Below are 13,951 nucleotides of genomic sequence, written 5' to 3'. Positions count from 1 at the left end.
GGTCGTTTACATTAACTCATTTAATACTCACAAATCTTCAAAGGAGTTGCTGATACTGTTTTATTTTAAGGGCAGAAAAACCACTACACAACTCTGAAGTGGTAAATTTTTGTTTAAGTTTGGAGTTAAAACTTCAGGGTGCTTGGCATGGGGGCGCACATCTTGAGTTTCAGCACGTGGGAGGCAGAGGCACGGGAATCTCTGGAAAGCCGGTTCCAGGCCAGCCAGCGGGAAGTAATGACAATCTGTTGCAAATGTCGGTCCTAAAACATTTCATGCGATTTTTTTTTTATAGAGCCTTTATGCCCCTTACCTATGGTGAAATCAAAGCCTGTCATTTACAGAACCTGTGACAAGATTTAGCCAGCACCGACAGTAACTTCCAGTATACCTTTATACAGTACACAACAGAGCTGTTCATACCCTAACTGCTTAATTGTCTTCATTCTCCCGGCTTATGACAATCAAGTCAGTTTTAATAAAGTGCCTTTTACATGTTGCCCAACATCAGTTCTTTACCGTGATAGTACCTTTAAGAGGAAAAAATGCTTATTTTACAATAAATATTTCATAATCCAAGCTGACATAACTCAGCAAAGTGACTTCTGTCTAGAACCAGGCAAAATTCTCATTATTTAAGTTTACTGCTTCAGAACCCATGCTTTTAATAAAATTGAGACTATTGGCGCACCGTCAACCAAGTAGGTACTTTTGAAGAATGGAAATAGGTAAAGAAAAAAATTTCAACAAATTTGAAAATTCTTCTGAAAATTGATTTCTTTAATCAGCCAAGCTCATTGGCATGGGATTGAAGCATTAATGGTCACTTCATGGTGGCGTGGTGACTGGCAATACCCTTTGATGCCCATTGTACACCGGCTCTCGTTCTAAGCACTGGGTTCCTACCCTCTTGAGCGGCAGAGGAGCTGTGGGCGCTGAGAGCCTGCAGAGAGCCTAGGGCCATTAGCCTCTCAGAGTCCAGACCTGCATCTGACTGCAGGCAGGGCGCAATGCTTCTGCCACATGATTTTTTTTTTTTCAAATTTAGCCACAATAACACAAACTTCAAGAACTACCAAATGGCTCAAGGTTGTGTTCTTATGATGATGTTGTGCTGTCTAATAAACCGTGCTTGACAACTACAAGTCAATAGCACACAAAAATATTCAGAAAACAGGCACATACCAAGCCGGACAGAGCACCTGCATTCTGTCAGATCCAGAAAGACAGCGCTTCTGCTAGCCTTCCCACATTCCAGCAAGCTAAATCAAAACCCTCCAGGGGTTTAAACCCTCCAGAGGCTTCCAGGGGTGGTTGCACACACTTCCGGTGCTTCCAGGTGTGGCGGTGTGGCGGTGTGGCGGTGTGGCGGCACACACTTCCGGTGCTCCCAGGTGTGGCGGTGTGGCGGCACACACTTCCGGTGCTTCCAGGTGTGGCGGTGTGGCGGCACACACTTCCGGTGCTCCCAGGTGTGGTGGCACACACGATGCCTTTGTTAGCGACAGCCACACCACTCACAGATAAACACCACCCACATATACAGCGCATCCAACAGAGAGACACAAGTAGGCACAGACACCATACGGGACTAGCAGACTCACAAGACAGCTTTCCGGGAGGCACAGATGCAGACTCAGACAACGAGAGGACAGACAGCGTAGGGAGTATAGAATAGAGAATTAAGATCTAGACTCACGCTCAGCTAAACAACTCTGAGGGGAGAACTTCCATTTCTTCCCTTAAGCTGACACTGGTGCATGCTGGTAGCGCAGACTTAGTCCCTAATGTTATAATCTGCACGCACATCCATGTCCGGGCAGATTAAGAGGGTTATCAAGGACTATAAAAATATTCTATCGAGGGCAAGAGGTGTGATTACAGTCAATTTCTACAGGCAGGAACACAGAGACAGCTTCTCTGGGTGACCCTGAGCGCAGGTGTCCTAAGAAGTCTCAAGAATCTCAGCTAAGGCCGAACCATGTGGAGGCTTCCTGAGCCTGAGGCTTTGCTGTGGGGACAGCTCACGGTCTTGGTTCTTGGCAGAAGGCACACGCTCTGTCCTGACTCTTGACAATAGTCCTTTGCTTCCTGACCAGACAGATCTTGCCAGAAAGCTCCCTGAGTCCTGCCAGCTGGATTTCCAAAATTCAGTAAACTAAAAGACTAAAAGCAAGTAAACAGAAACAGCTGACAAAACGAATCCATTAAGCCCGTGTGCAACCAGTATTACAACCACGTACAGACTATTTCTAACAGCCAGCAGGTAGGTCCTTTGGTTATCTTTGCCCTCTTCCACTCCTAGTACCTGGCAACCACAGTCTTCTGTGACTCTACCCACCTTGTATTTCCAGAATTTGTCATTGGAAGGAAATACTATGTAGATTTGTGTAGGTTTCTTCCACTCACGCGATGTTCATGAAAGGTTGCATGTCACCTGTTGTGTGTTGTAGGTACGCGTGGTATGTTGTAGCATGTGTTGCAGCTCACTGTTGTGGTCAATGATTTCTTTTTCTTGATTGGCAGTACTTTCCACTGTATTGCTAAGTCACAAAGATGATGTTTAAATTATTTATTTTTCGCGATTATAATTACATCATCTCCTGCTTCCCTTTCCTCCCTCCAAGCCCTCCTGTATACCTCCTTTCTTTCAAATTCATGCCCCTTTTTCATTGTTATTGCATGCATATATGTATATACATATATATTCCTAAATACATAAACACAGTCTACTCAGTCTTTACAACATTACTTGTATGTATGTTTATTAATTGAACTCTATCAGTAAAACATTGGTGAACACGTTCTTATTTTTTTCTTTTGTTATATAAATGTCTACATAATATTCTGAATTTTGTTTTCTGGCCCCAAAAGCCAGAAAATTACTGTCTAATCTTTTAACAGAAAATGTTTAATAATCCTTGAGTAACAGAATACTCATGACCTTGGACACCCTCAAAGTCTACAATTACTGACTCAGAACCCAGATATTAATAAAGTGATGGAAAAATTGTATCAAATCAAATTATGAAAAGCAACACTGGCTCACATGACTAACAGGAATACAATACATTTATATTCAAAACATTGTGTCTGTGAATAGTCACAAACCTAACACAGTCATATAAATTTATGACTTTCAGAAAATTACTATTGGCATCTAAAAGAAACATGAAAATGTGGCGACATATTTTAAAAATTTTAATTTTTATTTCAAAAATATTTCTACTATAAAATTGTTATTTTAAAACATTGGAATATAAAGTGATTTTTAAGAGTCCCAGCATTTTCCAAAAGAGCAAATGTTCAAAAGAAATGATCAAGAGATCACATAATTGTTCTGCCTTGTCATGGGGGCAGGCCAGTGGTTACTCAAGGTTAGCAGATGGTTGTTTGTGCTGTGATAGAAAAGACCAAAAGGTCACAGGGGTGAGAGCTAGGCACTGGTGCTGCAAAACCCATGCAGCAGGCTGCTTACCTTGGGCTTTCAACGTAGTCACACTGCTAACAACTCAGTTAACAGTCCTAGAACTTATTATATAGAGAATGTGACTATGAAGATTTTCTCTTCTTTGAGCAAAGAAATATTGAGATATTTCATAATCTTTGTTATGAAGTGGTTACAGATTTCAAACCTCTACTATAAGCAGCCCCGATAGTGTTTCACCCCTAAACTTGCCAATTTGGTTTGCGGTCATCGCATCTAACTGCTTGAGCCGTCTTGTGCTTACAAAACACCGACTTATTATGTACTTCTTACTCTAGATTAAGTTTTTTAATTTTACCAGTTTAATATTGTCAATAAGTTCCTATTTAAGGTTAAGTGAAAAAATCTTTAAAAGGATATTTAAATCTCTTGTCCCTAGCTTAAAAATGGGTCTGTCTCATTTTGAATAACCTTCCCCTAGAATTTCTTGATTTATTTTGTATCTTTTTTGTCACACGGGTCAGTCCTAAATATCTCTGCACTCTGAGTGACGTCCCTCACAGCTCATTCGGTTTCTTCCCAACAAACAATGCAATGCAGGTCCTTGCCCTGTATGTCAGTCTTTTAATGAAAAGATCCAATTCAAGAAAAAGAAAATTAAAAATCGTTCCTTCGTTAGTAAGTACTGTAGTCTCCATTTATATAAAACTTAAAAATAATCACAACTATTATCGTTGTGGTTGTTCACAGATTAGGATTTTTCAGGTCTAGTTTATGCTAACTGAAAATGAACATGCACTATGCATGGGGTTAAAGTCTTTGGCCCTTTAAGCCCATTAGAGATTCACCTGTATTTGTCCTGCTATGGAATGTGATAGTTATTTGAATGATTTTGTTGGGAAACCTTATCAGTCAGGCTTGGGATAGAGCTCAGTGGTAGAATATCTGCCTACCAAACCTTACCAGACAGAAATAATGAGAAAATTTAGTTCTGTTAGTCTTTGAGGTCCCACCAAGACTTATTCATCACTTTTAAGAAAGGCATGAATTGTGACATTCTATCCCATAAGACCTATTTTTCAAACAAGAAGTTATTGGTGATAGGAAACATAAAACAAGGAAAAGGAATGATTTTTAAAATCAATGTCCTTCTCTGAAAATACACAGGGAAACTTAGAAACTTAAAGTTTTTTTTAAAAAAAAAATGTTAAAATCAACAGAAATGTGAAAAAGATGCTTAAAATTCTAGGTCCAAATAGAGATGCTGCTAAACCCGCATCTCACGATGCAGTGGCTCCGGACAAGTCAATCAGCAGAGCACTCTATGAAAGGAAGCTTTTCCGATGTGTCAGGCGAAAGTGGAGAAAAACAATTATTAATGATGCATGAGCCAGAAAATGAGAGGAAGAGCCAATTACAATCACGGCATCTGCATCTGTTCGTGACAGCTCTGTCCGGTTTCCAGAATGTGAGCCTGGGAAGTTTTTTACAAGTGACGTAAGTGGGAATGTGTGTGGAGACGGCTTAGCAATATGTGCAACACGCAGAAAATGCGCTGTTCCAGCTCAGGAGGAATGCCCTCCTCTCCCACTGCTATTTATACAGCTCCTTCCGGCTTCTATTTCTATGGACATTTTTCTGACTCTGTATAGCTTTGTCATTAGGTGACTGACTCAACATTCCCCGAATGTTTGAAATTTCCAGCTACTTTTCTCTAGTAGATTATGAAGCATCTACCAGGATGCAGAGTGTATCTTCAAGAATTTAGAGATTTTAGGGAAACTGTATTAAACACCCTTGATAAGCGACTGACAAATGTTTCGATGAGTAATCTTCTTGGGGTCATTTCTAATTCATGAGCTCAGCTTTTCAAGAAATCAATGAACATCCTGAGGTACGCGGGTTTGAGCTGGGTGGAAGCTGCCTGTCTTTGGGAGAAAGGAAAGTCATGTGAGTGTTGGAAAGACTAAATATTAAAGACTGGGATATGTTAGAATACTAAAAACTAATAACAAAAGGACTCAAACTAAAGGAGACCAGCAACTTCCAGTGATCAGAAATTCATTTACCCCAGTGTGTTCCACAGCCCCTTGGGCCTGAGGAAAGGGGGTTATCATTGAGAAAGTTTCAAATGCTGGGTGTTCTCCCTTCTCCAAAAGGTTCACAGTACACACATGAGATGTCAAACCTTCTATGATCAAGGCACAAGAAAGAATCCAACTTGATCTTCATACATGAAATCCCCTTTTCATTGTGAAAATTTCAACTCATGTATTTTCCCACGGAAAACAACTTGGAAATGTTTCGGTAACTATAGCTATTCAGACATTGCTGTCCAAAGTCAACAGAGCCCACATGTGAAAAATGAATAAGTGAACAATAAGCTAAAAGGATTATTAGGAAATATCAGAAATAGAGAGGTCAGCTCTGCCTTGATCATCCTTTATTCAAAAAATACCCACTGAGCACTTATGCCAGATGTGATGGCAGACGTGTGCACAGACTTATCATTCCAGATGTGATGGCAGGCATGTGCACAGATTTATCATGCCAGATGCGATGGCAGACATGTGCACGGACTTATCATACCAGATGTGATGGCAGGCATGTGGCACAGACTTACCAAGCCAGATGCAGTGGCAGGCAGGTGGCACACAACTTGCCTTTACAGATGTTGCCCATGTCCCATCTCTGCACTGACATTAGTGGAGACTCTTGTCCGTAACGACACTGAAAGCACAAACAGTGGTTGGAGGCTAAGATCATTTAGAAACTGAATACCAGTGAACTTCCTCCACCACAAGCAGTAGCATAAGGAGCCAGTGAAAGCATCCTGGGAGCTGGAAACAGAACTCAGTGGGAAACCCTTACCTGCCCTGCACAAGGCTCTGAAGCTGGATTCCCAGTATCTAAGAGGAGATTGTATTCTCAGTAATTGGGCATGAGATATAAAATAATCTCTAGATATTATCGTGTGTGTGTGTAATGACTTGGCAAATTATTTTTGCTTTTTGAAGTGGAATTCAAATAGTTTAAATACCTTTAAGATAGCTTAAAGAAATGACAAAGAATGATTCACGCCACTTTTAATTTCAGAGTCTCCCATAGTCAGGATTGGTAGCTGTGCAATACCCAGTCCTTCCCTGTGCTGGGATTATAGGACCGAATGTATTTCTACTACATCTCTATTTCTACATCTTTAAGTGATGTAACAAATGTGAAGCAACACTCTTACATTATATCAGACACCATGTCCACAACCGGAACCACAAAATCAGTAGGTTCTCATTGGTTAAATCTGAGACAATACAGCATCCAATGAACTCATGATAGTAATGGAATTTGACCACAGAATGGAAAAATCCAGGAATGTCTACCAATGGAGGTAAACACAAGAGAAGGGAATAGGATTTCAATAAAATGTTAGGATTTGGAAGATGGGAAGTGAACATTTGTTATTCTGTGAGTTTGAGGCCAGCCTGGTCTACAAAGTGAATTCCAGGACAGTCAGGGCTGTTGCACAGAGAAACCGTTTCTTGAGAAATCAACCAACCACCCAACCAACCAAACAAGCACAAAGACTGAAGAATTATCCCAAATTGAAGGGGACTGAAAAAAAGCACAACCACTAAGTAATTCTCACTAAAATGGGACCAGGTGGACATACAGCAATGCTCTGAACGTTTTTGCTTTTACTATGACAGGTAGTATTTGAAGATATAAAGAATGTATGTAAATTAGTCAACAATAGTATATCCATATCAAGCTTCTATTTTCTAAACAGTACAATTAAAACTACAACAGGCCAAATCCGGAGAACAATTGCCCATGGGTACCCAACCCAAGTTGGCTTATTTACTACGCAAACTCTACATCTAAGGCTCAAGGAGCATCACGGAGGAGTGGGCAGAAAGAGTGTAGAAGCTGGAGGATCAGGGTGGGACATTTGCTGCAAGATGGTGTCTTCTGTATGCGACAGGGAATCTGTATCTAAGAAATCTCGGCGATATGGTTGCCTAAACAAGACCTAAAAACCGACACCACCAACTAACATGCCAACACAGATGGGGGGAATGTTCGTAGATCTTCACCCGACAAGAACTGCAGGCAACTGATGGTTTCTGCAGGAAGGAGAATCAGTAATCTCCTGGGAAGAGCCTCACGTGTTAGCCAATCCCAAGAAGTCAGCCCTAAATACATATGAACCCTAAACACTATTGGACTTAGAAGATTATGTTTATAGCCATGAACTTGAGGATACATGGGAGGGAAGAGAGGGAACTAGAAAGAGATGTAAATTATATATATATAATTCTCAACAAGAATAAATAAAAATTTGCGTGAAGGATATACAACTCTTTAAAATGTTTTATAAATCTAAGTTAATATTTTAAAAATCCAAAAAAAAGAAAAAATACTATTTCACAAATCCATATAATTATTTCAGCTAGGATTATCAGTAGATACTAAACCCCACAGATGAACGTCTCAGAGACCATGTTCACAGAGTCAAGCTCCTCCAAAGATACTGACTTTAGAGGAAAAAAATAGTTTCCATAACTCCCTCTTGAGAAACCAGACAGGAAGAGTAATTAGGAAACCCATTTCACAGGCCTTCACATGTAGTGCTCAGCAGAGGATGAAGCAATGATTGCCTAGAAACTAAGCAGTCTTGACATATTCCAAGACAAAGCTCCAGAAGAGGGGCATTCCATGAACTAACTGGCCTGTGACTCTAAAAATAGCAATGTCCTAAAAGAGACATCTTAATTTTGAAAAGCAATTGTGTTGAAGTCTACTCAAGGAACTGCATAACTAACTGTAATGTGATCATTCGGTGGATTTTTTTCTTTGATATAAAAGACGTTTGTTGGAGGCTGGTACAATTTGAACATCTAGATCGTGTCTTTAGTGATGGATGCATTTTGTGAGAGTGCTCTAGAATAAAAGAGCCACTGGACTATAGGGTGCTTGATGCATAGCTATTGGTGGGGGGTGAGTCTCTATTTAATTGTATTAGTTTAAATAGCACGTGTAGCCACTGCCAGTGCGATGCGTGATACAGGCTTACCGATTGGGCAAAGGTGCTCAGTGAATGTTGAACCCTGATGATTGCACTAGACATCATCGAAGTCTGTTCTTCAAGAAATGCATGCTGACAGTTTTAGAGACTAAAGGGCATCTTGTGTGTAAACACTTCAAACAGACCACTTAAAGTCAAGGCAACAATAAAGCAAATGAGGGACTTTTAAAGAACATGATTGGCATATATACAAACTCTTAAGTATTGTTTTTGCGACTTTTTTCGAAGTCTGTTATCTTATATTGAAGCTTCAAAAGAAAGACACCAGCACATAATGCTAATCTCACCAAAAATCTCTTTATAAATGTAAAGGTATTCATGAAGGATCTACCCATTACTATAGTTTTTCACCTTACAATGTGAATGGCTAACTATGAATCTCATTCTAAAAAATTGTGAATGTGTATGATTGTTTAGCCTTCATGTTTATCTGTGAGCTGTTTGCTTTCCTGGTGCCCATGGAGGCCAGAAGAGGGCACTGAGTCCCCTGGAGCTGGAGTTACAGACAATTGTGAGTCACCATGTGTGCTGGGAATCCAACCCAGATCCTCTGGAACAGCAGTGTTTAACTCCTGAGCCATAGCTCCAGCCCTGAATTTTATTTTCATAAGGAAAAGTCTGTCATTCTATAAACAAAATGATCACTATGTGATCAAAGTGTGGGATACAGTAAAGACTCCCAAAGCTTTTAAGTTATCAGCAAAGAAAAAGAGTTCAGAGTTTGGCCTAAGTGCCGAATAAAAGCAAGCAAGCATTTTAGAAAGCAGAGTCACTGAGATAAGCATTAGAAACAAATGCTTTCTCTCTTTCTCCCTAAGGAACGAAGAAGTTGTCATCATCATTAGAGTGAAATGAAAAGCCCCACGGAAAATGGGCTTTAGTGGGCTCATACTTAGAAAAGTAATCAAGAGAAACATACCAAACATTTTGCATTTCTATGATCATCTAAGTGTTAACAATAAACGAAGATGTTTAACTTCTCTGGGTAGCACATGCTAAAGTGGGAGAATTTGGAATATGAGGACAGCCTGAACTACATCGTGAGACTCTGCCTAAAGAATAATCCTACCAACAAAATTTTCATACAAAATTTGGGAAGGAATAATCTATTTATTCTTTAATGAAATTTATTGTTTAATAGTCTTGAAATTTATTTATTTCAGATCAGAATTTTCTTCATTAAAATCTACTTAAGTCAGTATAAAAATCAAGTTTCCACCATAATTTCCTAAAACTATGCTCAGAATGAAGTAAAAAAAAAAATGTGGTTCCCATCAGATCCAATAAACTTTTCTCCTCTTCATCTCTTAAGAATGTTTGAAAACAGAGACAATGCCTTTCTTCTTGAAATAAAGGCTTTAGCGATGCACATTTTCCTGGCTTTCCAGTCTATATCCTGTTTCCAAAATCCCTGGAATTCATTTCATCACTCCCTGCTTCATTTTTAACATTTATTTTCAAGCCTCTTGTGACTGGAAATAGTTATGTTCTGTAAGACACACGGATGTGGAATTAGTGTGCAGTCTTCCTGGCTATATTCTGAGAAGACATACAGGGATAGCACCCTGCGAGTTATTGGACATCAACACATATTTTTTTTATTTTTAATTTATGCCACGTATGTGTCTGTGTGTATACTACGTGTGCTAATGAACTTGTTGGCAAGATATGGTGAATTCCTTGGAGCTGGGATGCTGGGAATCCAACTCCAGTCCTCTGGAAGAGCAGCAAGCACTCTTACCTGCAAACCCATCTTCGGAGCTCCCCATGCACATTGTTAGCATATGTAAGTCTGTAAGTTCAGATCCCAATCCCACCAATAGAAAAAAAGCGCTTGTTTTAACAGACTTTACTTAAGACAGTTTTTTATTTGCCGGCATGCAACTCACCACTAAGAGCATCTGTTTGCTCTATAAAGTGCGTCATAGTCTATTTGCGCTTATGAACATTGGAAAGAAATTACATAATATGCACTGGGACTATTTAAAAGAGCAAGACCATTAAAAAAAGTAAAGCAAAGGAAATAAACAAAAAGCATGACACATAAAAGCCAAAAAGTAGTGTGTGTGTGTGTATGTGTGATAGATATATATAAAATCTGTACCAAGAAGCAGGGTGTGGCTTCACTTGATCTCCACTGGGAGCACGGGCAAATCAGTTTTGGCTGCTCTGTGCATAAACACAAATTGAAAGAGCAACTTAGAAGAGCATTTAAGTATTGACTTGTATGTTATAAAGAAATATTAGTGGTTAGGAAAAATTTGAAAAACCAATAGTGATCAGAATCAATTCAGTCATCTACAAACCCTGCAACCTACAGCAGTGACTGGCCTGTAAGATATACTTGTGCAATAGTGGCACAGACATTATGGGAGTAACCAATCACTCTTAAAATTTGGATTTAAGGTCTGTCATGAGATGGAATCCATACCTGACACTGCTGAAGTATCCAAGTACTTGAGACTAGATAGGTCACGGGCCCTGGGGCAAAACCTATTACTATTATTTTACTAAATGAACTTAACAACAAAATATCTCTTAGTGGCACATATCCATAGATAAATACATTGCTCAGCCATCCTCAGAGAAGCTTCTTCTTGAAGTAGATGGTAATTAACATAGAGTAATGTGCACAGAGTAAGCAACTCTGCAGTGTTCAGACCTTGATGTGGTGTCTTTATCAAACTCCTCCCCCAAAGGTCACAGGTCAACATGAAAGTGGATGGCAACAAGGAAAAGCAACTTTCCCACACAACAGGACTGACACCCATGTGAACTCACAGAGACTGTGGCAGCATGCATGAGACCTACTCAAGCCAGACAAAATCCCTGCACAGAGAAGGGAAGTGGGCACAAAACCCCCACCCCTATGACTGGTACCTCCTGGGAAAGGGAAAGTCGTTGTTCTCCAATGAAGTCACACACTAGTATATCAACCACACTCTTGGGCGTGTCCCATGCACAGAAGCAGCGGACCGACACAAAACAAACTCTATGGTTATGTGTGTGCTTTTTCCTTTATTTTGGTAGGTTTTGTCTTTTTAGTTTTTGTTTATTTTTTACTTTTATTTATTTAAAATTTATTTTTATATTTAGAAAAGAACAGGGCGGAGAGGTAGTGGGGACCTGGGAGGAGTTGGAGCGAGGAGAAGTATAATCAAAATATATTGTATGAAAACTTTTTTCTAAGTAAAAAAAGCAATTAAGTAGAAAATGTCTGAACATGGTATAACCTGTGTTTGCCTCTCCAACCTGTCTTTTGTATCTGCTAATGAGTGAGGATATGTTGTATCTGCATACCTCTAATGCAGCTGATCTGTGGAACCTGCTCTAACTGGAACAGTCTTGGCCTCCTCCCTCAATCCAGTTCTAAGGTCTATCTGTTCTCTGCTGTGCTTTACCAAGGGATTGCCTCTACTGAAATAACCCACCGGCACATGGACACCATTTATTATTGGAGTACTGGGAGTACGGAATGTATGTTAGTTTTAACAAAACCTCGATTTGTTTGATTTTACCAATAAAGATGCAGGAGCTGGATACTGGAGTGAAAACCTGCTAGCCCAGAGAGGCAGAGACAGCACCTGGCTGACCTTCCTCCTCCACTGACATCCAAGAAACAAGACCTTTCTCCTACCCATCTCAAATAAAACTCCTCAAGTTCAATGTCCCTCCCTTTTACTTCCTGTGCATCTCTCTATCCGTTCCCTCTGACTCCCTCTTACTCTCTATCTTTTCTTCCTGTCAACTAGTTTCCTTGCTTTTGACCTATGGCTGACTTCCGCTTACAATATTCAAGCAGAAGGCTCTTGGATGAAAGGTATGTGCTAGGGCTGAATTGCGCCACAACGAGAAACAGGTTTTTCCAGTAAACAGTGCAGTCTCAGGGGTCCCAGTGTGATCAGATAGCCTGCCACAACTGTATGCTATCACGTGTGGCTTTATGTGGACCTTGAAGATCCAGACTCGGGTCGTCACACCTGTAGAACGCGTACTTCATCCACTGTCCTGTCTCCTGTCTCCCTTGCCCTAACCGTATTCTCCGTTCAATCACTGCATTGTGATCAATTCCACCTGCCAATAGCGTTTAGCCATTGGCCTTGTATTTTTCTTCCTGAGACAAGCTCTCAAGAGCTTCCCTGGAGACAAGTTCCGGACCACCTTAGAATTGGCTATGTTGTTGAAGATGAGCTTGAACTTCCGATCTTCTGACCTCCACTTCTCAAGTTCTGAGATACAGGTTTGTAGCGCCCTGTCAGATGTATGCAGAGCTGAGGATGGAACTCAGAGCTTTGTGCTTTCTAGGCAAGCACTCACTTTACTAAACAAGCTACATTCCCAGGTCTTAAGTCTTCCCAACAAGCTACTATAGCTGGTTTTCTAGTATATGTTAATGAGCAGTTTTGCATATATTCAAACCGCCTGTAGTGTGTTACAAACATCTTTGGATGCCCTTGGTATCATGGTAATGATGGCCCCATTTAGTGGGAAGTGTTTCTGTCTTGTGTTCACCTCGGCAGCACATACACTAAAGGTGGAACGGTGCGAAGACGACCCAAATGTTCATGAGGAAGCATTTCTTTCTTTTCTGTTTTACATTGGAGGGCCGAAGGGAATTCTTTAAATATCCGCTACAATTTATTGGCAAAGCCGTTGTTCTGTGAATTAGCCTTCTGATATGATGATGGACTACCTGCAACAGTTGTCTTATGAAAAGATAAACCAACTCAGTTTTGAGGTTTGAGCGAAAGGTTGGGCAGACACATTGAGTTGGCCTCGAGTGAGGAGCTGAGTGGAAATGGGAGGGAATATGGGTAAGGGCACGCCCAGAAGCAATGAGGAAAAGTCAGCCTCTCTCCCCCCACTTCCTGATGATCTCGATTCCCCAAAGACACTTGACACAATATAACCTCTTTAAGACTTTACCTGCTCCTAATAGTGTCTCTCTGGGTGTCAAACCTCTAAAACCTGAAACTTTGGTGGGGTGAGGGGGCGTTCAACATCATATCTACTGCAACTGTGTTTTCTTTAGAACAAGATTTAGCTTGTCAGTTAAGTTTCTTTGCTCATTATAGATGTTTCCAGATTTGCATTTCTTCATAACTTTGATTGCCTAGGTTTCTATGAATTTTCCTACTTCCCATATGCTATTTATATTTTCTCCTTAAACGTTTGGCAATGGGATAATATGTATAGGATATATATTTAAAAAACAGTCAAACAGCTCAAAAGCAAAACCCTAAATAACATGACTTAAATATCAGCAGAAAAATTGAATATAGGAAAGAGCATAAGAACATCCTTCAGTGTATAAAAATTTCCAACATCTATAATCAGAGGATGCAAATCAAAACAACAATGAAATGACTGCCTTATTCTAGCTAAAATGACCAGTATTAAAAGGCAGAGGTAACAATCACTGGCAAGGCTGTAGGTAAAGG

The sequence above is a fragment of the Myodes glareolus genome, chromosome 27 (genome assembly GCF_982192425.1).
Source record: "Myodes glareolus chromosome 27, mMyoGla1.1, whole genome shotgun sequence".
Taxonomy (NCBI): Eukaryota; Metazoa; Chordata; class Mammalia; order Rodentia; family Cricetidae; genus Myodes; species Myodes glareolus.
Note: the sequence above shows the minus strand (reverse complement) of the source record.